Source organism: Mya arenaria, chromosome 9, assembly GCF_026914265.1.
Source record: "Mya arenaria isolate MELC-2E11 chromosome 9, ASM2691426v1".
NCBI classification, from domain to species: domain Eukaryota; kingdom Metazoa; phylum Mollusca; class Bivalvia; order Myida; family Myidae; genus Mya; species Mya arenaria.
In genome coordinates, this window is record NC_069130.1 from 36,281,966 (window position 1) to 36,307,765 (window position 25,800).

Sequence of the window (25,800 nt, forward strand, 5' to 3'; positions counted from 1 at the left end):
ATATTCATCATAGGTACTTACTTAAAGATTTATCTTTAATATTCCAATGGCAAATATTTGGCATTACCGTACTTATTGTAAAATTGGAAAACAATTGTGCGTACAAAACAAAGTTTTAAAGTCAACCAAAATATACTTAATTACTTCTTCTGTTCATGGTTTCTGATCACATTTTTCATGTGTTGATGAAGAAGGGTTAAAAATAATGCTTGCAAAAGAAATCTCTTGTGTTACTAATTCATTACCCTCTATTTCAAAAAGTATAGTATCATTATATTAGCTGGCATTTACAGTGTCTATAATTTTAATACCTGCAAATAATCGGTGTATCTCCCACTAGCAGCTAACACCAGAAGTGGTTCGAGCTCAGCACTTGGCACCTGCAAAAATGAAGTAAAACAGTAACTTTTGTTAGCAGGTTGTATTATAATAAGAGTTATAATGAAGTCAATACCGGTATCATACGATTTAAGACAGAGAGAACTTTCTTGGCTCGCCATACAAAATCTAATATTTAAGGGCTCAAAGTAGGTGTATATTATCTTATGCATATAGTTAAAGAAAATAATTTTTTAAAAATCATGAAAAAAAGTACAATTCAACATTATCAATTCATTAAAGTAAATGTCCAATGACATTATTTTTTTATTATGTGAACTACGACTATGGTCAAATCCATACTTTTTATTACGTAATTGTAATCCTATTTAAGCTAGAAATTACTTATTTCTATTTATACAAGGCTTTAAAAGTGTTTATTTTCCCATTCACAGACTTGAAAATCACTCAAAAACTAAACACAGTGGACTAAATAGTAGCTCCATTCCAACGCATGACCAAATAGACGAAAATTTAGAATGTTGTATTCTCTTTAAAATCACCATTTTCAAGAATTTTTTTTTATAAAATTCTTCTTTTTTTTATACATACACTTTACCTGTAACATCCATTTTTAAACAGCAAGTTTGATTTATGACGAATTGAGAGATACTTTAAGGAAAGGTCACTGGACGTAGGTTTATTAAGTAAATATTTGACCACGATGAATTGTCGGACCATAAAACATTACAAATGGCTTCATTGTACTTCAATGAATGATTTTTGATTTTGACTTTTTATAAACAGGAAAAAGTAACCCGGACTCAACAAAAGAAAAAGTCTAATTTTAGAACGATCATTTTCTGTGAAGTAGTATTTAAGTGCCCCATTACTCATTATAAAACATTATAGGGCTACTAATGTGGTCAGCAAAACGTTTATTTTATTATTGTTTCAATTTTAACCTGCGTCATATAATAATATTTCTTTAGCGAACAATCATTTTCATTTTGAGATACCTTAATATAAACTTTTTGATTTTCATGTATAAAATTAAGTATAAATATTTAGTTTTATGTTAAAATTCATTTGCTGTTTAATGCCATCGCTCGTCGGTTGCTTTTGTAGTAGAAAAAGGGACATAACTTAATAATTGTTAAAGACAGAGTTACGCACCTTGCTATTCATTTGAATTAAATGTCTCTGGCAACTTGTGTACATTTGATTATTTTGAATGGTTTTAGAGCTGAAGCCAAGGTGAACGTTAATGCACTAAGACAACGCTGATGAAACCATGCAAGGCTAATTAATTGACAAAACCTTCACTGTCCCTCTTCAAAAAGCAGACTGCATATAAAACAAAACAATCTACTAATCCACTGAAATGCCTGTTTATAATGATTAATCTACATTTTAAAATGTTAATATTGACTAATTGCAACAGCTGTAAAGATATTTGTTTACCTACACAAAAAAGGATGGAGTTGCCTGGAATTATCAATCATATTATTTAATCCTATATTATTTGCCACAAAAGAGCAAATCTAATGCATGCTGTGAAAAATCTACACACAAATACCATAAAATGTTGTACTTCCTATTTTCATAAACATCATTGAGTAATAAAACAATACATTGAATGGGCGCCTTTTATCTTGCAAAACAATTAAAACATGGATCACAAAATACAAAAGCTTAAAATGGCGCCCACAGCGTTTGTAACAATGGTAAGCATTGTTAAACATTTAAATATCTGTACTTAATTCATGCATAAAAAAAGTCACATCAATATTTCAAAACCGCACGATTACTGATTTTTCGCCTACAGTTGAAGGTGGCGTAAATGGGTGTAGTATTATGCCCGACTTTTGATAGTAAATATGCGTATAGGCGACCTAAATCCTTGAAACATTAGATGTACGAATGTTTTCTTCTAAATGTGGTTTCGAATTTCCGAACAAAGCTACATTTGTAATAAGAGAGTTCTTTAATTGCACAATAATTTAATGATAAAATCAAAACATTGCAAAATTTAGGTTACAGCATGCTACCTCAATACATTAATTGGTTTTGGACAAATATTAACAATGCCCATCACGCCATTTAAAGGGGCATATGTAATGCAAAATTTTAAACTAGAGCTATCACAGAATTGATAAACACCCCCAAGTGACACCTGGATATGGAAATGGTATTTTTCAAACCATTTTTTACTGAGTCATGGGTCACAACTCTTGTTTGAGTTATTTCAAATTGGTGAAAATGGGAATGGTATTTTTCAAACCATTTTTACTAACTATAGGGCCACAACTCTTGTTTGAATTAGTGAAAAACAAATTACAGAGGCTGCCTAACATTCAAGGGGCTAGAAAAAGCTCCTCTCAGCGCGAAAACTAGCATTGTAGCCAAAAATACACCTCACTGCTGACTTGTGACATGGTTAGAATGGCTTTGGTTAGAAAAGTGGGAAACTTCTTAAGTGTCGAGAATTACCAACAAAACAGCAATCGGAAGAATCAGAGGATTGACAACTCATTTAACAGGTGAATGAAAAAATTGGAGTAGCTGGACCTGGGGAGAAAATACAAGGTAATAAACTTCTGGGGAAGAGCTTCAATTTTCTACAATGGGAACCAGACCCATGTTGTGCTACCAAAACCTAGAGGGCCTTCTTGTAATACCCCAACAGTCAAGTGACCTTGAATAATGTTGAACTGGTTAAGTCTTTGGTTAGGTTAAAGTTGGCAAAAATATTTGTTGATTGGGCGTTAGGCATCGAGAGGTGGACCAAAAAAATAAACAACAACATTCCTATGACATTTCTCCAGACCAAGTGCACTTCTTTAAGTGAATCAACAAGGGACACAAAAAAACAGGGTCATAACAGGTGACAGACACAACTCCTGTTTAACTACCAGTACCTGGGCCCTGTTTAATGATTTTAAAACATAACAGTAGATTTTATGTTTTATTTTTTTCCACAATGATAATGCTAATTTTTAAAAGCAAAACATTTTGGCACATTTTAAAATATTAATAAAGGTGATAATAAAATCTCATTACTTTAATGCTAACGTGCCTTTAATGTTTATAGTGAATATGTATGAAATTATTGACAGATATTTATGTATCTTGAAAGTCGAACAAAATAAGCTTAAGGCGAAGTGACAAAAGATGTCATTTGACGAGATAAATAATCGAGAGTATTTGCAAGTGGTGACACTGGTCTTTTACCTGACACGGGCATAATTAAAATCTGGCGACAAAAGATTGACAAGTTTTCAAATTTTAATATGAATTCAAATCACTGTCTTCCAATGAGTACATTATCTTCATGAGAGAAAACATCTTGCTATTGTTGGCCACATAATGTGATAACACTGATTATTTTCTTGAATTAGAATAATTCATGAAGAATTTTTTTCTATATTAACATTTTAGCTATGCCTTAATTAAACATCATCTTAAAAGTTAATTTAAAGGCTTAAAAACTTAAATTTAAATCAATTTAAAGCAGGCAAGCTGTATAACTGGAGCGATATTCATGGTTATATGATATAATTTCTTGATTATATCAACAAATACTTAACTTTCATCATACTTTAAACAAAATTCAAACATTTGTAAAAAAAACTTTCATATAGTCATTTAATTTGACTATAAAAACTTTAGGAAATTGACTTAAGTGAAGAAATGACTTAAGATGTTTTATGAATACCAGAATATCAGGAGTCTTAATTATGCACTAGTCAATTGTAACCACGGCCCCCCAGGTCCAGGGGTATATCAGGGATAGCCGGAGAAATGGGCCATGTTTTTACCGTCAAGGTTTTGTCTTCACGCAAAATATAGCGGGGAATGGGCCTTACATAGGTTCCCTGGGGTGCGGGACTATTTGGCAGGGACCTGGGGTGGTTGGGAGGATGGGTCGTCGTTACAATTGACTAGTGCATTAATACATCATACCTGAACTGCATGCTGACTTAAATATGAAGATTTCCTAACCCAGTGTTGCATAGTATTTGAACATCATATATCTCCATATATCCCTAAATCATTCTGACTTATCATGAAATAAACGAAATTCCAAACAGCGAATCAATCTTAATACAACAAGATAAAAACACCAAAATTACTATTCAAATGTGGCATGCAAGAAATGCTGAACATAGCGATGAGGGGACATCGCAAGTATTCAAAAAGTTCGGAATGTCATGTACGCCTATTGTAAAACCAAGGTGACTGTAATGATCCTAAATAATCGCACTCGAGGATTGAAATAATCATTCAGTGATTAACTGTTTCCCCACTTGAGGGGCCGTAGAAGGGATCTAAGGGCCTTATACAGCTTTAAGGGCCTGTTAAATTACCCTATTACTGATAAAATTCAGGGAATGTTAACTATAGTTTACCCAGATGTGAACATGTTGATACTTTCACAGGAATTTTTCCTATGAATAGGCTGCTCATGGTCTTTGTATTGTAACAACAGGGAAAGAGCGAAGGGGTGGTTGATGACTGATAGAGCAGGGGGTGGGGGAGGCAGTTGGTTGAAGATTGGAGGTGAGGCAGTGGTCGGGGACATTCTTTAACACTTATAATATCACCTCTTCATTTTCTCATCATATCTTGCATTCTTTAGTGCAACACCCATTTATCAAACTTACTATTTCAAACCTTAAAAATCCAGATGTTATCACAGGTAAATATCCAATCAAAATAAAGACACTGCTTTTCTCCTGAGCAATATGTGTCCAGCTGAGTCCACTATATGCCAGAAACAATATTTCCAATATGTCCGCCCTCAAAGGTAATCCAAAACAATAGATGAAAAATGAAACACTGATTCTCCTAAGCCTAAAAATTTGGAATAGCTAAACTACCGCACTAGGCCAAGCTGTCCTAGGCTAAATCGGTCAAAAATCCGAAGCCAAAGATGCGAATATGGTCATTTGCATGGACATATGACAGGTCTGACATTTCTCATACATATCTTTGCTTGAGGGCATCTCTTGTTGATATAAATATGATAACTGCGGCTACAAATTACGAGCCTTCCTATCGTCTTCTCTTCCAAATGGCCTGCGTCAATGGTAGATGACAAATGGACGGACCTTTCAACACTGGTTGTTGTACTACAGAGTATTGTGAAGATAACAGTTACAACAAAATCTGATTGTATGATAAAGAAAAGGTGTTGAAATGACAGTTGGAGTTTGATAACAATTTGGCTACCATGCAGTTCACTTCAGTGTATGAAATGTTTCACTTTTGCCCATTAAAAGTCATGAGAAATAAATTATAAATGACAAATACGGAATTTTTATTGCATAAGTGAGAAAAAAGAAACATAGTACAATGTATAATTTAGAAAATTGCTTATACCTCTATAAATCTGATGTATATCAAGGTTTTAACTAATAGTCAGTATTACAGTAAAACTGTTTTTAAAATGTTGTCCTTTATTCTTTACTTAATATGTTTTTCTTTGGGATGGGTGGGGGTGGGGTGGGGGGGGGGGGGGGTTGTGATGCTTTAAGAGGGTAATTAATAATGAAAATTTAACATCAAATAAAGACAATAGATATACAGGTAGATATCAATTTGTCAAAAGAGTATCTCATCTTGTAATTATTTGATAACACAATCATATACAAAAGTAAAACAGATGTCAATCATTTTACACAATCATTTGACATATGCCTCAGATTACAATGAATAAATTCAGGTCAATATTCATTACATCATAATTTTGCAAGAGCAATAAAAAACATATTTTTAGGGGGAAAATGTATGGCTAGTTTAGCATTCACATTATCATGATAATGCATAACATTATGTACTAATTGTCTCTTCTGATTTGTCTGGTCGTAAATACCGACGGGCAAATACACGGTGGGTGGGGCACATTGACAGGTCGTTACCATGCATGTCACATACATGAAATATTACATTTGTACTGATAACCTTGTCATGTGTATTTTAGTATAACAGAAGCTCTCTAAGGCAAGACTTAAAATAGTCCGAGTTTCCCCCCTGAGTACCACAACCTCAGTGGATTGAGTGTGGGCTAGATGGTTGGTAAATGGTTTTGTTAATATTACTTTTGCAGAACAAAAAAACAAGTCTTTTTTCACCATTTATTTCTCTGAAAAGCCAATTTTGGTTTGAAATTGATTTCCAATAAATTGCCAGAATTAGGGTTGGTCATGGGACTGGAAACATTTAATATTTTATTTACGCCCTTATTAAGTAGATACCAGTAATTACAATAGATAATGCATTTTATGACAATGAATGGTGTAAGTAAGTACTTTGCCTAAAATGATGGATGTTAAAAAAGGACAGAAGTAATGAATGGAATCCATAATAATTGTATAATTATGTTCATATATGTTCGTTCTAAGCTAAGTGTGTACGCTTATGCCCGTGCCAATGCGATCACTGGTAGGAACATTTAAAAATCCCTGACAAAAACCATTGCAAAATTGGTTTAATTAGACAGGTTATTCTGGACTCAATTTCTTGAAACTTATTAAGTCCCTTATAACAGGATTAAGCTAATCTCACTATTATTGTTTCTTTATAATTTGTGTAATAATTTTATTTTTTATACTTTATATAGGAATTATTTTAATGGTTATCATAATAAACAAATTTAAGTTATAATGTTAAGTTATAAAGTTTTCTAGCTAAGTAAAATAAGCTACATAAGACTGTAAGGCTTAATTGGGACCAGCTATAAGTTCACTCATCTACAACGGTTAGTATAGAGGCATTTCGTGCTTAACACTAAGTTAACATTTATACTTTGGTCTTCTGTACAATTAAGTTGCCAGCAGACTTCATTGTTCAGAATTCTAATAATAAATATTATTGCTTGAAAGTTACCTAAAAAAGTACTGAAAATAAACACCTTGCCACAAACATCTGAAAGATGTTTGTTGTTGTTTTTTTAAACATACAAATATAGGGAGATTTGTAATTATTATAATATAAACAACCATTCATTGTAAACCTACACGTAACTAGAACTTCAATGATTTTAACATCTTAACCCAACTTTTATCGTGGGAGGGTTTCAAATATAGGATTGATGAACTGAATCGGTATCAAATGATTTTTTTTCCGCTTATATGAGGTTGTTTTTTCCCCATAAACTTGAAGAAAAACATTTGGAAATCCTACCTAGCTAAAAGTAACCATCCTAAATATTTTACTTAACAGGATACATCTAAATATTTTGTATTCGTTGGGTATTACTCAATGGAGGATAGGTAACTTAATGGGATTTGAATCAATCATTCGACTTTTGAGTGCTCTTCAATAATGCATTTGTATTGTGATGAAATATTTTCATAGTATGGATTGGCACAAAATCTTGACCTCACTTAATCCATGATGCAAGATCATCTTGAAAACATCGGCTTTATTCAAAATTTGACGTCAAAGGTTCTTAATATACACTCCAGGATGATTTGATAATTAATGAATAATTAAATCCATTATCCTTATAATTATAGGTAATTTTCTATAGTGTCATGACTGAGGCAGGATATTTACAAACGTTTTAAAGAGAGATTTTATTTATAAATCAATAAAAAATAAATTAATTAATACCTTAACACATATTTTTCTCAATTTCGGCGTCAGTCAGTGTTAACAGCAGGTCAAGAAAGTCCTGAAAAATAACAGTCATCCATTAAAAAGCCAATTAAGAACACTAGTACCAGTATATAAATTCTGAAAAGTGCTGTGACTTTATTACCAGGCATTGTTTATACCAGTATCCAAAGAGAGATTTCATGGTAGGAGAGAATCTAAAGAGAAGTACTGCACTGTACAAAATTTCTATCTAAGGTACAAATCTGTCTTGGGTGCAAAATCTCCCCCCTAAGTACAAAATCTCTCTTAGATACAAGATCTCTCTGTGTTGCAAAATCTCTCTCATATTATATAGTTGCAAAATCTATTCTATATATGTACAAAAACTCCCCTTGGTGCAAATTCTCTCCCAAATACAAAACTCTGCTAGGTGCAAAATCTCTCCTAGGTACAAAATATCTCTTTGGTGCAATAATCTATTTTAGGTGCAAAACCTTTCTTTAGTGCAAAATCTCTCTTTAAATTACAGTATCTCTCCTAGGAAGTAAAAAGGCGCAAAATTTGTTCAAAATGTTTTTATAAAACGGTGGGCCCAGGACTGTAGCTAGACTTGAAATAGATGTTGACCCCTATAATACTAGGGTAGGGTTGGGGTAGTGTGCTGGGTGGGGGGTAGTTTAGAATAAACAAAGGAGCATTTCTAACCAGTTTTCGAGCTCTTAAAGTACATCATTGGATGATTATGCTATGCATATTATCAAGTGTTGTGGGACAATTGACTGGCAAAATGTTGCTGCCCCAGTTTAATTAAGCTGAAGAAATTAATTGAATCAATATGATTAGAGGAAATTATGCAATTATCACTAGCTAAGTTGGTATTAGCTGAGTGCCGACTGAAAAAAATATCGTTCAAACGCAGGTTTATCAGTCAATTAACCAACCAATGTGTTAGTCATTAACAGAATGTGCACCATAGGTCCCTAGTACAATTTTAATACAGAACACTCAACACTTTCTACTATTTAAAATCTATGAAAACCATTACTTTTAATACTACTAATAAAACACAAACATCGACACAGCAATAGTAATGTACTGTATTGTTAATTTTTCCGATGGCGAAATACGATAATTAGAAATTACTGTCAGCCCTGATGTAACGTGGCGATTAGCGCAACAAAAGGTTACATGTAATCAAGTCTTACATTTTGCTATCTCACATTCCAATCTTAAATGGTTTGCTTAAAGGTAAGTCATGGTCAAGAAAAATTTACAACTGATTAAAAGTGCAGTAGATAATGATATTGTAAAAAGCAAACTGTACAATACTTTTTGTACGATTGAATTTTTTAAACAGTCTGTGCAATTTGAATTTTAAAGCTGTACCAGCTTGTCTTAATATTTCTAAGGGCTTGTGAAATATTTTAATTCATAAATATAGACATAAAGGAACATTTTAAAGTTGTTACAGAAGCTGCGTGTTGTTGTTCTGTATTGTCTATCCCGAAATCATCACCAGCTCCTCCTTAGAGTAAGTACATTTGACCTTTAGCACTGAAATTCATACACGCCCAAAAGACATTTTACCATCCTTGGGCTGCAGAGTTCAAGTATTTGACGTAGACTGTTGAAATATTTACCCATATTTATGCAGTGCAAGATCTCAACGTTTTGAAATACGGTCCTCGTCCTGAAATGTCAAAACCAAAGTCAGAACATATACATAGCTGTATAACTTTATTAGTTGCATGGTCCAAGTTCAGGGTTGAGAGTGAGCGGTCTAGTGGAACAGGTGTCTGCATATCATTCAAGAGGTTGTGGGTTCGATCCCAACGAGGTGTTTGATCTCTTGGTCTCTCAAAATGGACACCAACAAACAGACTGTAAATTGTTAAATTAAGCATATCAGCTAGCTGTTCTTCCATTTAAGCTCTTAAAAAGAAAATCTGGTTTCATGTTCACTTACATCTTGTAAGTTTGAGTTTCAAGCTCAGAAAACTGAATTCTTATATGTTTCAAAACATCTATCATTGAATTAGTTATGACAAAAGATGTATTCCTGATTGTAGAACAGATTATTTGTTACATACACCATTTTCTACCATCTTTGTTCCGATCATAACATTCTTTACAATGAAATTAAAATTTTGCTTTTCTGAGTCTTGAATCTCAAACACCGACTCAAGACAAGAGTGGATATGAGCCCTGTATAAACTAAGTGTTAGACTCTGATACACATACAGGCCTTGAAACTGCAGCTGAAACTCACTGCCATATGCCCCAAGACTTTTTACATTAAAATATAGCAAAAAGAACAAGTGTAACATCATTTCACCGCAGCTGGTAATCTTTCATCATGAGCCAATGAGGAACGCGGGATACTTGTCCATTCCGCACATCAATACATTTTCTCCTTCGAATGCCTGCGGGGTTCTCGCTGTTTCAAACTTCCATGTTGCTGAAAGAAAATCAAAATAAAGCTTTATTTCATTTTTTCTCACTAGGCTTTGTGTGTCCATAAAATGTACAGTACTTAAATAACTTACAGTTTGATTTCAAATTAATTGTTGTGTCACGGTGTCAAGAAGCATTCTAAAAACCTTGAACTATGTCATTATTAGAACTTAAGTTTGACATTAAAATGTCTTCTGTGAATGAAAATGATCACTTTACAACAACATGTAGGTGTAACTTTAAATATTCTTTTACTGTCAGCATGTCTTAACGGCAATAAACCTGTCTTTCCTTAAATTACATCATCATGATTTGAAAGTCATGGGCGAATAACTTGGAACAGGGCCATGATGAAGCAAAGACCAAACCCTCAACAAACTCGCAGCTTTATCAATGAAATTTTGGGGTGGGGATTACTGTGGGTTGGGGCTAAGGAAGGGAATAGACTATAACTTAAATAGCTGCATGAAAACTATTGTTTATACATTTTTCTGAGTCAATCAAGAAGTATAACGCAAGAAGAATTATAGAGTGATTAGAATGCTCCGTGTAAGTGTATAATGTCATTGTAGAAACTTTGTGGCCTAATATATATTATGTTGAACATAACAGTAACCCCCACCCCAAAATTTCATTGATAAAGCTGTAAGTTTGTTGAGGGTTTGGTCTTTGCTTCAAAATATGTTCTATTAATTATTTGGAAAAACTATATTTTTTTATCTACTTTAAGCAAAAAGAACTATCGTCATTCTCTTTGTTGTGTAAGAATTTCTCAAAACACTTTGAATAATTCACAAAACCCAGTGGCACAATGTTCTTACTATACCATTCTCGAACTTGCGATGTAAATGGAGACTTTGGGGAAAAAAAATAGAAACCCCTAAAATCGTAAATTTAGAATAAGTCAATGACTTTTACCAAGCTAAATATCAATATTATGGCCATTATTAGGTTTAACCCGGATTACGGATGCACATTTTTTACTTATTTATAGAAAAAAAAACTGTCACATTACACAGGTTAGACCTCATGGCTATTAAAAGGAATTTGGAGATTTTTTTGTCAGAGCCGCTAAAATGTGACTAATATATAATTTGAGAATACAATTATCTCTAAATAGCCTATAATTACTCCAAGCAAATGATTAAAATTGAGAACGAAACTAGAAATTACTATACAATTATTTCAATACTTGCTTTACGTTTAAATTTGCTTTCAATTTTTTTGTAAAACCTGATTTGACAGGTTATAATAATCAAAAGTAAGGCACTCATAGAATGACATCTATTTCAGTTTGTATTATACGAGTATGTTGCTGAAAATCATTTTGTTCTTGACTGTATTACTGACAATCAAATTATATTTTCATGGTAAGGCGTAACAAAAAAATTGTTTCCACGAGTTTCCCGAACCAAAATCATTTTTTCCGCTCCAATTTTGTATTGCCATGGACAATTTTGTTCAGATTGTTATTTTTGTCACCTTCTTTTGAATACATCTTTTTGGTACTATTTCTTGCTCTAGTTAATGTTTAAAAGGCAAAACCTGAAAAGGAACTGGTTTAACCCTTAGGCTGCTGATGGCGATTTTAAAGGCTTTGCAAACAGCTTGGAACCAGACCAGACACCGCGAGTAACTCGGCGCCTGGTCAGGTTCCAAGCTGTTTGCCACTCAGTCAATATATCCCCAAAGTTTTAAGTAAATTGAAAGAAATTAAGAATAAACCAGACAACATTTTTGAGCAGACGACAATTTACCCAGCATGCAAAGGGTTAAAGTGTGACAATTATTATTTTGATGAGCACCTGTTATACCTAAAACATTCTTTTTCACCAATGAACAAACAGATAAAACTCTTTGACCAATGAACACACACAGTACACTCGCTTTGACTGATGAACACACACATTACACTCACTTTGACCAATGAACACACGCATTACACTGGCTTTGACCAATGAACACACGCATTACACTCACTTTGACCAATGAACACACACATTACACTCACTTTGATCAATTAACACACACATTACACTCACTTTGACCAATGAACACACGCATTACACTGGCTTTGACCAATGAACACACACATTACACTCGCTTTGACCAATGAACACACACATTACACTCTCTTTGATCAATGAACACACACATTACACTCTCTTTGACCAATGAAAACACACACTACACTCACTTTGACCAATGAGGACACACATTACACTAGCTTGACCAATCAATACACACATTACACTCGCTTTGACCAATCAAAAATGGCGTACAATTGAAAACGAAAATGTTCACTTATATGCTTACATGAGCAAAGCTGAAACCAGATGCAATGTTCTTGTTTGTTAAAATCTCAGTAAATCAAGGTGAGTAACTCCTGAAATATTTCTTTGACCCAGAGTTATGTGAGTTGTTACACAATGGTGTATTAAAAGGTGAACATGGTTTCAAGTTCCAAGTATTTCAAATTATTTTCAAGTCATAGCCAACGTTATAGTGTTTGCAAGCGGCACTGCAAATAACAAAAAAAGCTTTGACAATAACGTTTATCCTTGAAAAACTGAAGTAAGTGAGCTTTAAACTAAGCATTAGAAATTCCTATAAATCTTCCTATGGCATCCATTGTGATACAGAACAATTGCTTTTATGTTCTCTTTAAATATTGAAAACAACAGAACACATGCTTCATTTAACATTGCCTATAGCTGCATTAACTGTCGGTGTGCAATTTATTTATTTATAATTATTCCACATGTCTGATGATATACAGTATCTGAACATTCTGCACTGTCATGATACTGCTGTCGATATTATGGCTGAATATAAGCTCATTATATGTATGATTTATGCCTTAATTGACGGAAGCCGGAACTTAAGCTATAGCCGCTGAAATATAAGAATAGTACAAGAACACCACAAGCGGATCTCAGCACACGTTCGTATTTCCTATGCATAACTTAATCAAACTTGCCTCACACGACTCTTAAATAAAAAAACACTAGCAAATACAGTAGCCAAGGACACATCTGTGATCATATGTTAGAGGAAATTCACTCATGTAGAATAGTTCACCCTCTCCTGGTGGTCGTTCTCGATGTCATGGTGCTGTGTATGGTGAAGATGTTACCCCCTTTTTGGTATATATTATTCAAGGGAATTACAAGAACTTCTTGTAAGTTCTGAAGACCATAAATCTACAAACTAAGGCATTTATAATTCAGTACACAGACTCTAAAGCATCGTAGGTCAATTTTTTAAACACATGATTCACGTCAAAATGAACTATTCAGTATTCAAGGGGAAGGGGGCTTAACACTTCCTGCTTCACAATTTGCTAGCGGATTTAAAGGGGGGCATTAAATTGGCGCACACAACCCTTAAAATCATCTAAATTAACAATTAATGTCAATATCAGAGAAAAAAGTAATAAAATGTGCTCAAAATGCACCATTTCGGACTAAAAGTTGTCATCATTTTTTGGGGGGGTGGGGTACCCCCAAACCTGCATGCCTGCCAACATTTTAAACCATTTAAATTTCAGTTCTGAGGGAGGGGCGAATGTAAAATACTGAGTACACAAGCACTCGTAAGTGCAACTGTGAACTTAAACACTCAAGTAAACGAACCAAATATTCTCCCACAATGCATCACACACTGTTCAAATACTCAATCACATGCAGTGTATATACTCCTCATATAACTCTGGAAAAGCCTGATTAATTAGGCAGTTAACTTGATTAATCAGCTACAAAACTTGATTAAAAGGCAACGTAGGTACAACATTTAGGTGTCATTTTTCATGCTGAAGAGGTGTTTTCTATGACATATTTTCAACGACACTGATGAGTGTAATGACCAATCAATAATCAATTATTGACCGCCTGATCACAGGGATGTTGTGGGGTCATTGATATATCGCTATATCATTCTGACGTCAAGCGATACACATTCAATTACTCATGAAATAGATTTATTTGTAGATCACTAGGTGCAATGTATTCCAATCTTATGCATAAAAATCATTTTTGCTCCTTATATTTTTTGCATTCATATCTGAAATGATGTCATCGATTTTTCATTCCAGAACTTTAATATGTCTTAGAGTGTTTATGTTCATTTCTCAAAGTTTAATTATGTATTATGAAGGTATCTGTAGCGGGTTACAGGCCTAATCCACAAAGTTGTCAAAGCTCTTAACTCAAAAAGCTTTTGACCAATCATCACCAAACTTGGATAATATGTGTATATAGGCTGAACATCTTAGACAGGTTCCATAGCTAGTCATGTTGCAGAACGAGCTTCAGAGTTATGGCCCTTAAATTGCTTGACAAAAAAGCATTCATAATATTATTGGGTGTTTCCTGTGACATTTTCATTTTGCCACTCTTGTTCCTTCTCATACTCCACATTTATTTTTCAATAAACAATCGGAAGCATCTCATTAATGTACGGTATAACCTAACAACACTCCACACATTAATTTTAGGACATGTTCCCCGTCTTGAGGCAGGTAGTACTGTGCATTTTAATGGAGAAAATTTCTTACAATTAGTCAAGATGGCTGGGTGGTTAGAAGTGAATATTTCAGATGCAAAAGGAAATTAAGTCAGTCCCTGCTCAGAGCTGATCATAGATGTCTGTAGTGGCTAGTAATACCACCCAGGAACAGTAAATGGTTATTAATTTCTTATGTATATTAGAGAGAAACAAGCTAAATAAGTTTAAATATTGCCCAAGTTATTATTGGTTAATTGTCCATTTAGCGCAGTGGTTAGCGCACATGCTTCTCACAAAGGCATTTACCTGCCGGTTTGATTCCCAGCCTGGGTGCATGTGAGTTTCAAACTCAGGTTTGTGGTCACCATGCCTGACAAGTGGGTTTTCTCCGGGTTCTCCAGGTTCGCCCACAACACAAAACCACACCCTTCGGCAACACCGTGCCAACAAGAGTGATGTAGCATAAGTTGATATTAACTTTCTTCACTATTGTTGTAAATTACAGTCTTTAAACGTTTAAACTTAACATGCCCAAAGCTTAGTTTTTTCTACATGTTCACAGCCATCTTTAAAATCAGACCCCTAAAAACCTCATTTAAAGAATGCAGACACTTTTTATGTGTATATGGCAGCTTATAAAACTGTACTTTATTTTGAGTTTTTGTCAATTAGTTAATGATCTGAAACAATTATTGGCGGTAGATTCCCATTTTGCAAATAAGACACTTTTTGAGGGGTGAACATCTTTGGGCACAAAGACTGACACCGACTTAAAGATGCACTCTTGCACCCAAATAAGAAATACCACAATAAATACAATTGATTTAATTTACCGAAAAGGATGATTAAATATCAGAACAATGTTTTATATGAAAGATACCATGTTTAATTTGAAAGAAAGGTGCAGAAAATACAGTATTTCTACCTTCAGAGACTATAGTTAATCACTGTAAATCTTTTAAGACTCACCAGTCATTTAATATTTGCGTTTTCAGCTATTAAATACACAGTGACAATTTTTATATCAGTAATATTTTCCATAAATGCATTTAATTTAGCAACTTCAGTTAAGGTTTATAACTCGATATTTATGTTTGTTATGTATGTATGGATTTTAAATATGAGTGTTACTTTAAGGACCAATGAAGCATTTAAAAGCAGACAAAAACTAGCTGAATCACTCACAATTAAAATGCTGTAAATACACAATTATCCCTTCAAGAAATGATTGTTATGATAAACACATCCCGTAAATGTCACTATGGCCTGAGAGATGAACATTGAAATGAACAATACTTAAATTAGGTACTTTTACTATATTCTCGAGTACTTATACTAAATTTCTAAGAAATCGTAAAAATATACTTTTTATATAAATCAAGACGAGAAACATCAGTAAATGTTCACAATCTTCGCCACAGAAGAGGCTGTGTATCAGATACCGTATTTGTCCATTATGACGTGTATACCCTAATATATTATTGTGCATTAAACATTAAACAATTTCAGTAAAAATGGAGTGTTCCTTATAAGAAAACCCAAATTGGTTGAATGTAACTTATACCACGTATTCAATAAAAGTGACCACACCCAGTGTAGGAGTACAAATAATAATGTGAAGATGTCCGCAAATAAAAGATGATCAAGTAGATCCAGCATGTTTTAAATACTTATTTCATGTATATTTGTATTGCACATTCAGGATATCACGTAAAATATCTTTAGATATACACTCATTCAGATATGGAAGAGCATAATAAAAATATATATAAATCATCGATTCTGACACTATCATATAATTCTCATGCAATCATAGGTAATCGCAAAGATTACCTTAATAAACCTTCTATCACTCAAACTAGCACATTATTTACTTATTTTTATCAAAAGCTAACATAGCGAACAGCAGGCCATGTTAAGTGCGGGATTTTGGGCTGGAAACTGTTAGTTTTGGTCATCTAACCTGCTAACATTGGTCAGTTAGGGGTGTAAACCTTACAAGGTTATCTAAAAAATGTCAACCAAGCAAACAAATTCTCAACCTGTCAAGCTCAACGGCCATTTAGTGACATTATCAGGAATAAGTATTTCTAAACTATCAGTTTATTCTATTTCTTTTTCAATGAAATTTTTGGGTTTGTATCTTTTTATCTTTCAAACTTTTTTAATTAAAACTTTCAGAAAAAAAACTATTTATGATGACAGCTTTTGCTTGTTTGTTTATTTGAGTTAAACAAGGTCTGCCAGCACCTTTTGGCTCAATTATAGCTTGAACTGCTGTGATACAATCACAACTTATATTGTTAAATACATAAAATAGAAGTGACTGCAAATCCCAGTGAAATCTTGATGTAAGAAGACTTGAAGATACAGAGTGATCGAGATGCAAGGAGACCTCAGGTTCTTTGACGTGCCCGATGTGTTAAAGCACCGATACACGGGATACAACTTTCCTGGGTTTAACCACTACTGAGTACACCATTTTGCTAGTACTACCCTTTTAATGACCAGCTATAGGCAATCAGGCTACTCAGTTACCAAAATTTTAATGCCTTTCAGTTTGCTTCCAAAGATTTGTCCTTTATTTACCTGTCCGACCTTCATGATTTATAATTTCAATAATGCTTATACCTACTAATAGATGATAATACTTTTGGGTGTGTTTATTTCTTTTTTCAACTTTTCTACTACTTTCCATAACATGTGCACCACATAAAGGTCCAATTGCTGTTCTGTTTTACTAAATATATCAAGGGGCACAACTCAACAAATATTTAAATGGCAGAGTTCTGTCCCTTGCATAACATAATTATGACTGTGTGTATAATGCACCAGTCAATTGTAACCACGCCCCCCCCCCCCAGGTCCAGGGGTATACCGGGGATAGCCGGGGAAATGGGCCGTGTTTTTACTTTCCAGGTGGCCCCGCAGTGCCGGGTGACTGCGGTGGTTTTGTCTTCACACCAAATATAGCGGGAAATTGGCCTTATCTAGGGTCCCTTGGGTTCGGGGGCATTTGGCGGGGGGTTTACCAGCAGATCGTCCCTGCAGGGCGGAGACTTTGCCCGGGCTTGGCTGGACCGAAAGTCAAACTCCCTGCTATTTCCTGGACCTGGGGGGGCCGTGGTTACAAATGACTGGTGCATAATTCAAATAAGTCATACAAGTGTACCAAGCTTCATGTGAATATTTCAAATACTTCGTAATTGATGGCCATTATAAACTTGCCATCATCAAGGGCAACACTTACAACATCAACATCTCTTTGCTTTCAAGTGATTTGAACATATATTGTACTTTTTCTGGTTCCAATTTAACCTGAAATGCTGATCAGTGAGTGAATATTTCTTTATAGCCTTCAAAAGTTGATTTTCATTAAATTTGCTAATCAAAATTTGTTTATGTATTAGCTACTCTAAAAAAAAATGACAAAGATCTGTACTGTAACACTACAAAAGAGTGTAAAGTGGTATCTAAAAGGACCCACTTTTTCTTCTACAAATAGGTCAGAACAATTCATACTATCAGAACAGTTTTTGTAGTAAATATGCCTATTTAGTATTCATATCTTCCTTTTCTTCTACTCAAGTAATGAAATCATGTACTCAAAGCCTGAATTATACTTGAAAATTGATAAAAACCCTATATTGAGATAATTTTCAAGAGGGTAATTATTTGGTCAGGTGATAGATTTTAGCAATTTATTGCAATTTAAACTCACATTGGACAGGACTCCTTCCGAGCTGATTTATAACATCTTAAACATCCAATTGCATGAAACGACTGTACATATATGACATATGTACAATTACAAAAGAGTTTTTAGAATATAATATATAACGTAAAATTTGTGTGGAAAAACTTAATAACGTAATATTATTGTGAAAGCCTTTTAAATTTTTTAAACATAAAATTATTGTGCAAACCATATTATAAGGTAAAATTAACGTGAAAAAACGTAATAAGGTAAAATTGTAGTGAAAAATGTAATAACCCCGGCGAAATAATGACCATGGTCGACCATGGTCCCCACGGTTTTTGACAGTTTTTGACGGTCAACCATGTTTTATCATGGTTAACCATCAAGTACCGTGGGAAAATCATTGCCTGGACCACGGTCGACCATGGTCGACCATGGTCTACCATGGTCGACCGTGGTCGACCATGGTCTACCATGGTACAAAAAAATATCACCATGGTATACCATGGTTTGACCATGGTCGACCATGGTCTACCATGGTACAAAAAAAGATCACCATGGTATACCATGGTTTTTGAAGGTCAACCATCAAGTACCGTGAAAAACCCCACAGTTTACCATAGTCTACCATCATCCTTTTTTATCTGATTCTTTAATTTGGATAAGTCTAAAAATGATTTGTTGATTTTGGTAAATAACAGAAATAGCAACTTAATAAATGTGGTCTTATTCTTTACTGATATTTAGTAAACACACAACTTGTCAACAACAGAAGTTGTGTTTCAGTATTAACCCTTTACCAGCTGTTCTGCTAATTTTAGACTCATCCACAACGAAAGCATCTGATGGAAAGGAAGAATATCTATTGGAAAGGAAGAATGCCAAATTTGAAAACCTTTGAAAACAATTTGTGGGAAATAGAGCATTTGCTCATTAATGAGCATCTATGCTCCATTCCTCTGTGAAATGATGTTCTTGTGTTTAATTACTGTTCAAGAACTATGCAAAACTGTACTAGAACAGTAACTGATCACTTTTAAGAACAGTTGTACTTGAACAGTTCAAGAATACTTTTTAAGAACAGTTCTTGAATTTTTTAAAGACTATTGTTGTTTTAATACTGTTCTATATTAAAGTCTTAAGTACAATATAAGAACAGTTCATGAATAGTGTTTGCACTTAAAATGTTCTTGAACTGTTCATAAAGACAAGTTGGCACATTTAAAGAATAGTTTATGAACTTTTATGTTCTTAATATGTTCTTGAAATGTTCTTTTTAAACAATTTGGCACATCATAGGAACAGCTTATGAACATGGCAAGTTCTTAAAATGTTCTGCATATATGTCTTTGAAAGGAAACTTGTACAAAAACAAGTAGTTGCATCAGCAACAGGCAGGAAGTTGAGGTAGCTGTGGTTACAACTGGCTGGTGCATTTAGTGTAACACATTTGGCCCAGTTATAACCCAAAGATTATAAATAAAAAATAACAAACGTAAAGAAAATTCCATATCAAAATAACATGAACATTAAAATTAAATTTATTTTAATTAAAGCACCACATATATCATATGTATCATGTAAGGTGCCATGGATTACTGGTCACATTGCCTGGATACAGTAATTTATATTTTTTATATATTTTTTTTTTAATAGATTTTTTTATTTATTTTTTGTCAAGATTTTGTCAAGTTATTAGTAACTTTTTTTCATGAAAAATGTGGAATATTTTTTAAAATGACATATATTCACTATCTTGTCAAAAAAAAAAAAAAAAAAATAAAAAAAAAATAAAAAAAAATATTTTATTTTATATAAAATTACTGTATCCAGGCAATGTGACGAGCACCTGTGGTCAACACTGGTTAATTAGTTGTTAAACCGGTTAAATATAATATTTACAAAATACTATAGCCATATTCTAACGTAGCTATATAACTATATTCTAACGGTTACGCATTTAAGACGAAACGCTCTTCACTGGCGGAGATAGTTTCGAACGCCCGCCATTTTTGTCGAAATAATGCGCCAAATAAACTGATGTCTTGTTTCGTTTATTTAAGGTAAGTTCAAGGGATGTAAGGAGTATAATTCAGTAACGTTTATTACGATCTTTTACGCTAATATTATTGTTTAAAATAACATAGCAACATTTTGAAGTAATGAGCAAATATGTTTTGTTGTAATACATTTTCGCGACAAACATACGAAATACGTTTGTGTAGAAACACAGTTAAATGCTTGTTTTTGACTAGCGTTCAGCTAATACTTAATTTATATATATATATTAAAGCAGCTTTTAAATTTGTTTCTTAACGTTGGTAAGCTATTTTTGTCGAGAAAAAGGATCAATTGTAATGGGCCGGCAGCGATGCAAAAGTGGGTGGGGAAGGTCAAAAACTAAAACCTTTAAAAAAGTTTTTATTGTTTTGAGGAACGATCTTTTAGGGGAGTGAAACATATATTTTTGGCGACATGTTAGTAGGGAGTTAACAAATTTTACAATAGAATATTAATATTTTTTATAAAAAAAACTTTCACATTTATTCTAAAAAGTCTGTTGACATTATCACTTTGTTTTCATGTCAAAATGCTCCAGACTACCTATTTAACAATGTTGTGAGTTCGTTATTATATCTTGTCAAATAAAAAATAAAAGTTCTTCAGGTTAATAATGAAAAGTAGTGGATGAGAGATCATTTCCGGGTTACAAATATGTTAATATCTTTTTAAATATAGCTGCAATCAAAACAAAGACATTGTTGATTGGACAGTTTCAATAACTTCGACTCAGTCACAAATATACTTATGTTTAAAGACAATATAGCTTTTTGATTTGAAATCTGATAAAATCTTATATCATAGAATATGCTCAAATCCTAATTACAGCTTCTCATGTTGCAATGGATAAATGGGTATGAATCATGCTTGTTAAATATTGAACCTCAAAACTAAGAAGAAATTGATTTTTTTAACATTTTTGAATTTTGGTCCTTCAATGGACTTTTGCATCGCTGCCAACCCTTGACCTTTTAAATAACCACTATGCAAGCAAATTATGGTTAATGTGTCTGAAATGTTGTTTCGTCTATTTTAGCCAACCCAAAGGAGCTAACAAATAAATCATCAGTCCTCAAACGAATCAACCAGTGAAGGAGAAAAACATTCAAAGCCGTAAATTGTCAAATCCATCAGTGAGTAGACTATTTTTTAAAGCAAATGGTAAGATTTTCATTCTGGTTTTGAAAACAATATGGTTGGATGTGTGGAGTGGATTTTATATGTAACAGACAAACACTAATGAGAATCTTTAAAAAAAAATCAGACTCAATAAATTTGAGCTCTTTGGTTCGAAAGAATTAAATAAGCTATCATTAATTTATATACCTGCAACATTGAAATCTTAATTCGCACTGATTTGATAACCAACTGGCCGTTAGTTATTTGAAAATGTTGGCAGTACAAATAAATAAAAGAAATATTTTTCAGGTTGGAAGATGGATGTCAAAGTCTTAGACAACGAAAGGCTTCCAGAGTTAAGAAAAGACCACTTCAACAAAAACAATCATGCAAAGAATGACTGCAAAAAATCTTTTCGCAGATGCGTTTCATCATCAAGTGTATAAGGAAAAGGGACCTGGGTACAGAGACTAGATGTAAATGTCAAGGACTGAAATGAGCAATTCAATGGTTTCTTACTAATTGTGTTTATATGCGTCATAAGAATTTAAAACTGTTATAAATGGATGTGTAGTAATGATGAAATTATCACCTTTTGTCGAATGACATTAACTATTCATGAATTTAGTTCATGAATGACATTTTGGAAAAATAATGTTCATGAACTGTCAAGTTCATTTACTAAGCAGGAGTTCATGAACTTAGTGGAAGTTCATGAACATGATTTGTCAAAATTGTCATTCATGAATAGTTCATGTTATTCTCATCAAACGCTTGACGTCACTGACATGGATAAGTAATTTGCTGGACTAAAGAAGCTCGATACATGGAAAATGATAAATGCGAATCAATTAATACGCTGTCGTTCTAGAATCAAAATAACAACTGTATGACTAACTTTTATCAGTAAATACAAAACTGAGTTTGGCGCGCTGATGCAAAAAATTAAGTCATTAATAACTATGCATTTAAACTCCAGAATTACCTTTAAGAACCATTAATGTACAGGTGCATACTTTTTGTTTCTTAAATACAATAACTTTATCAACTGTGTTAGTTTGAATTTTTTATCCATGTTTTTATGCACATTGGTTAAAAGTACATGTTTGAAAAATATAATGATATAATTAAGGAGAGATAACAGTTTTACTTGCGTCTATGCTGTAAGAGCGCAGTAGGGCATGTGAGCAAATTTCATAAAGCATGTTAGAGCATCTTGGGTCGTTTGCTTTCTTACCCTACTGCGTTCATACAGCATAAGCGCAGTAAAATGTGAGCAATACTTGTAACTTTAATACATAATCATAAATGAAAAAAATGTTCATTGTGGTAAAACAGAAGCAGTTAAGAAAAGTAATCTACTTTTCATGAAGAATTGAAATTGGTTACCTAAAACTGGAGCTTATAAGAAAGTGTTTTCAATTTTCTTGTTGACTATTTCTTTCATAATAGTGGTTGACATTTTAAACAAGAAAGTTATAATGTAACAATTGTTCAAGATTTGTTCCTAAAACGTTATCGTTTAACAATTGTTATCACATCTAGTCAGGAATGTACTGGGTAGATTTCAAGATTTTAATCCATGCAAGAACATTTCTAGATCCATACTTGATCTATTCTTAACGTGTACAAGAACCACTAGAAAATGATAAGAACATTTTAAGAAATGTGCATGAATTGTTCTTGAACTGTTCAAGAACTGTACTTTTACTACTATTTAAGAAATGTGCATGAATTGTTCTTGAACTGTTCAAGAACTGTACTTTTATTACTCTTTAAGTGTGCAGGAACAATTCAAGTTCTTGAAATGTAACAGTTTCAGTTTAAGAACTATATTGAAGACGCTCCAATATTTTACATAATGGACAGTTTGAGGCCTATATCATACTAAATATATATATATATATATATACTATAATTTTGTTCTAGTCAAAGTTTGGCACAAGTTGTTAGCTATTGCAGAGAAATAAGACATTTTTTTTTCCTTCTCATATACATGTAAATGGGATATCAACAGAATACAGTACTCGGCATGCTAAACTAGATGACGCCATAAACATATTTTAATCAATACAATTCCATTTCACTGATTTTGATCTTTGTTAAGTTTGTTGTCAATCCTATTTATGTGACCATGGTCTACCATGGTATGTGACCATGGTCTACCATGGTATGTGACCATGGTCTACCATGGTAGTTCATGGTCTACCATGGTAGTTCATGGTCATATACCATGGTAGTTCATGATATATCATGGTAGTTCATGATATATCATGGTATACCATGTAACGTCAAATGGCCGCCCCACGGTTTATGACCATGGTCTACCATGGTGTGCTACCATGGTCTACCATGGTCTACCATGGTATCAAACCATGGTAGACCATGGTCTACCATGGTATAATACCATGGTCTACCATGGTGTGATACCGTGGGGCGGCCATTTGACGTAACATGGTAGTCCATGGTAGTCCATGGTCATATGACCATGAACTACCATGGTAGTCCATGGTAGTCCATGGTTATTGGCCATCATTTTCGCAGGGGAAGGTCACATTATTGTGAAAACTGTAATAAGGTAAAAAAAACTTGTGACACGTAATAAGTTAAAAATTATTATGAAAAATATAATAAGGTAAATTTATTGTGAAAACCATATCACATGCATGAAGTTTTAGCAGCTCTTTTGGGGTTTTTTAAGATGAAAGCATTAACCATCATCAGATTTGGCAAATGAGTCTCTCTGAGGTACTTACAATAATAATTATTGAAAGCCAAAAAGAACTTATGTTGAAACAAAATCACTAAAAATACAAGACTATATTGAACCAATAAAGGCCGCGAATTTTACGATCATTTTTGTTTCAACAAGACTGATTTCCTTACTCATCAAAAAAAAAATGTTTATCGCAGTATGTACGAAACCTCACTGCCAAACATGAAAAGCATGGCTTAAAACTACCTGCTAATTAGCTTAATTACCTGTAATTTCCAATTAAGACCAATTTTTGTAATACTTTCAGTCTGGCAGTATTTCAAAGTAGATATATGTTAAAAGATAGATATTTTTCAAAACCACACAAATATCTCAATATCTATGACAAGTAGTACCAGGATACTTAAAAGTTACGGAAAAATGCATTTTTTACATTTTTAAAAAAAACTTATAATAGGCAATAAAATAAGCCAAAATGAAAAAAATGTTTTTTTTTTCATTTTGGCTTATTTTATTGCCTATTATAAGTTTGAAAGAAGATAAAAAAAAACAGTACAATTAATTAGCTTAATTATTTTTAGTAGAAATTACATACAAATGACATTATACTATTTATATCAACATTTAGTATTTTTCCACTATTAAAAACTTACATCTTGTGTATCTATATAATATCACCAAAATATTCACAATTTACACTAATAAAAAATCGCGATTCATTTTGCCTCATTCAACCATTCAAACTTGAGCAGACTCTGACCACCCAAATATTAAACATGGATCCAAATTCTGTCACACTCTTGACCAGTGGTCATCAGAGATTCATACAGCTAAACAGAAACAAAGAAACTCCCTTTATGCCTTATTAACACCAATCAATAACATCCCTAATGGTCCAAAGTTTAGGGTTAAAAGTCCACCATCCTCCCAAAATTCCATTACTCATACAGGGTCTGCCGTGAATACAATATCGGCCATCAAATTCCAGTCACTAATTTGTCATTCAGAGTTTCCAGTCAGCGCTTATTGCTCTGGAAATAATGTGTCTAATATTAAGGCACTGTTACTTTGCAATATTGTAGATTATTGAACGTTTTAATAATCTTTTAAGATTTGAGGCTATAATTTGCCAAAGCATTATATGATTTAATTATACTTAATTATGTTTAGTGATTGAAAAATAACTCCATATATTTACAAGAAAAATAAATTTGCAATTTATTTACCTTTTAATGTGATTTTATTGAAAACATACTTTTTACTTTCATCTCTGCTTTTTTTCAAGGGACATAACTCTTAATTCATTTTATCAATTTCAAGA

At 33.2% G+C, this 25,800-nt stretch overlaps 1 protein-coding gene and 1 long non-coding RNA gene across 5 annotated transcripts in view; one reads left to right on the forward strand and one right to left on the reverse strand.

The window, feature by feature from the left end:
* Positions 1-25,800, reverse strand: part of LOC128202708 (uncharacterized) — a 53,418-nt gene that overhangs the window by 25,625 nt on the left and 1,993 nt on the right. For 3 of the 4 annotated variants that reach the window (XM_052903775.1, XM_052903778.1, XM_052903776.1), the window contains exons 2-5: positions 10,259-10,381; positions 9,564-9,613; positions 7,939-7,999; positions 312-380 (exon numbers count right to left, since the gene is read on the reverse strand). The gene's annotated coding sequence lies outside the window, so the exon portion shown is untranslated. Of the gene's footprint in view, positions 1-311; positions 381-7,938; positions 8,000-9,563; positions 9,614-10,258; positions 10,382-12,693; positions 12,719-25,800 lie in introns of those variants that run through there. The other variant, XM_052903779.1, reaches the window with a different exon arrangement.
* On the forward strand, positions 20,416-22,301 carry LOC128202710 (uncharacterized). Its single transcript, XR_008255795.1, has 3 exons — positions 20,416-20,646; positions 21,681-21,777; positions 22,073-22,301. It is a non-coding gene; the product is annotated as an uncharacterized LOC128202710 (long non-coding RNA).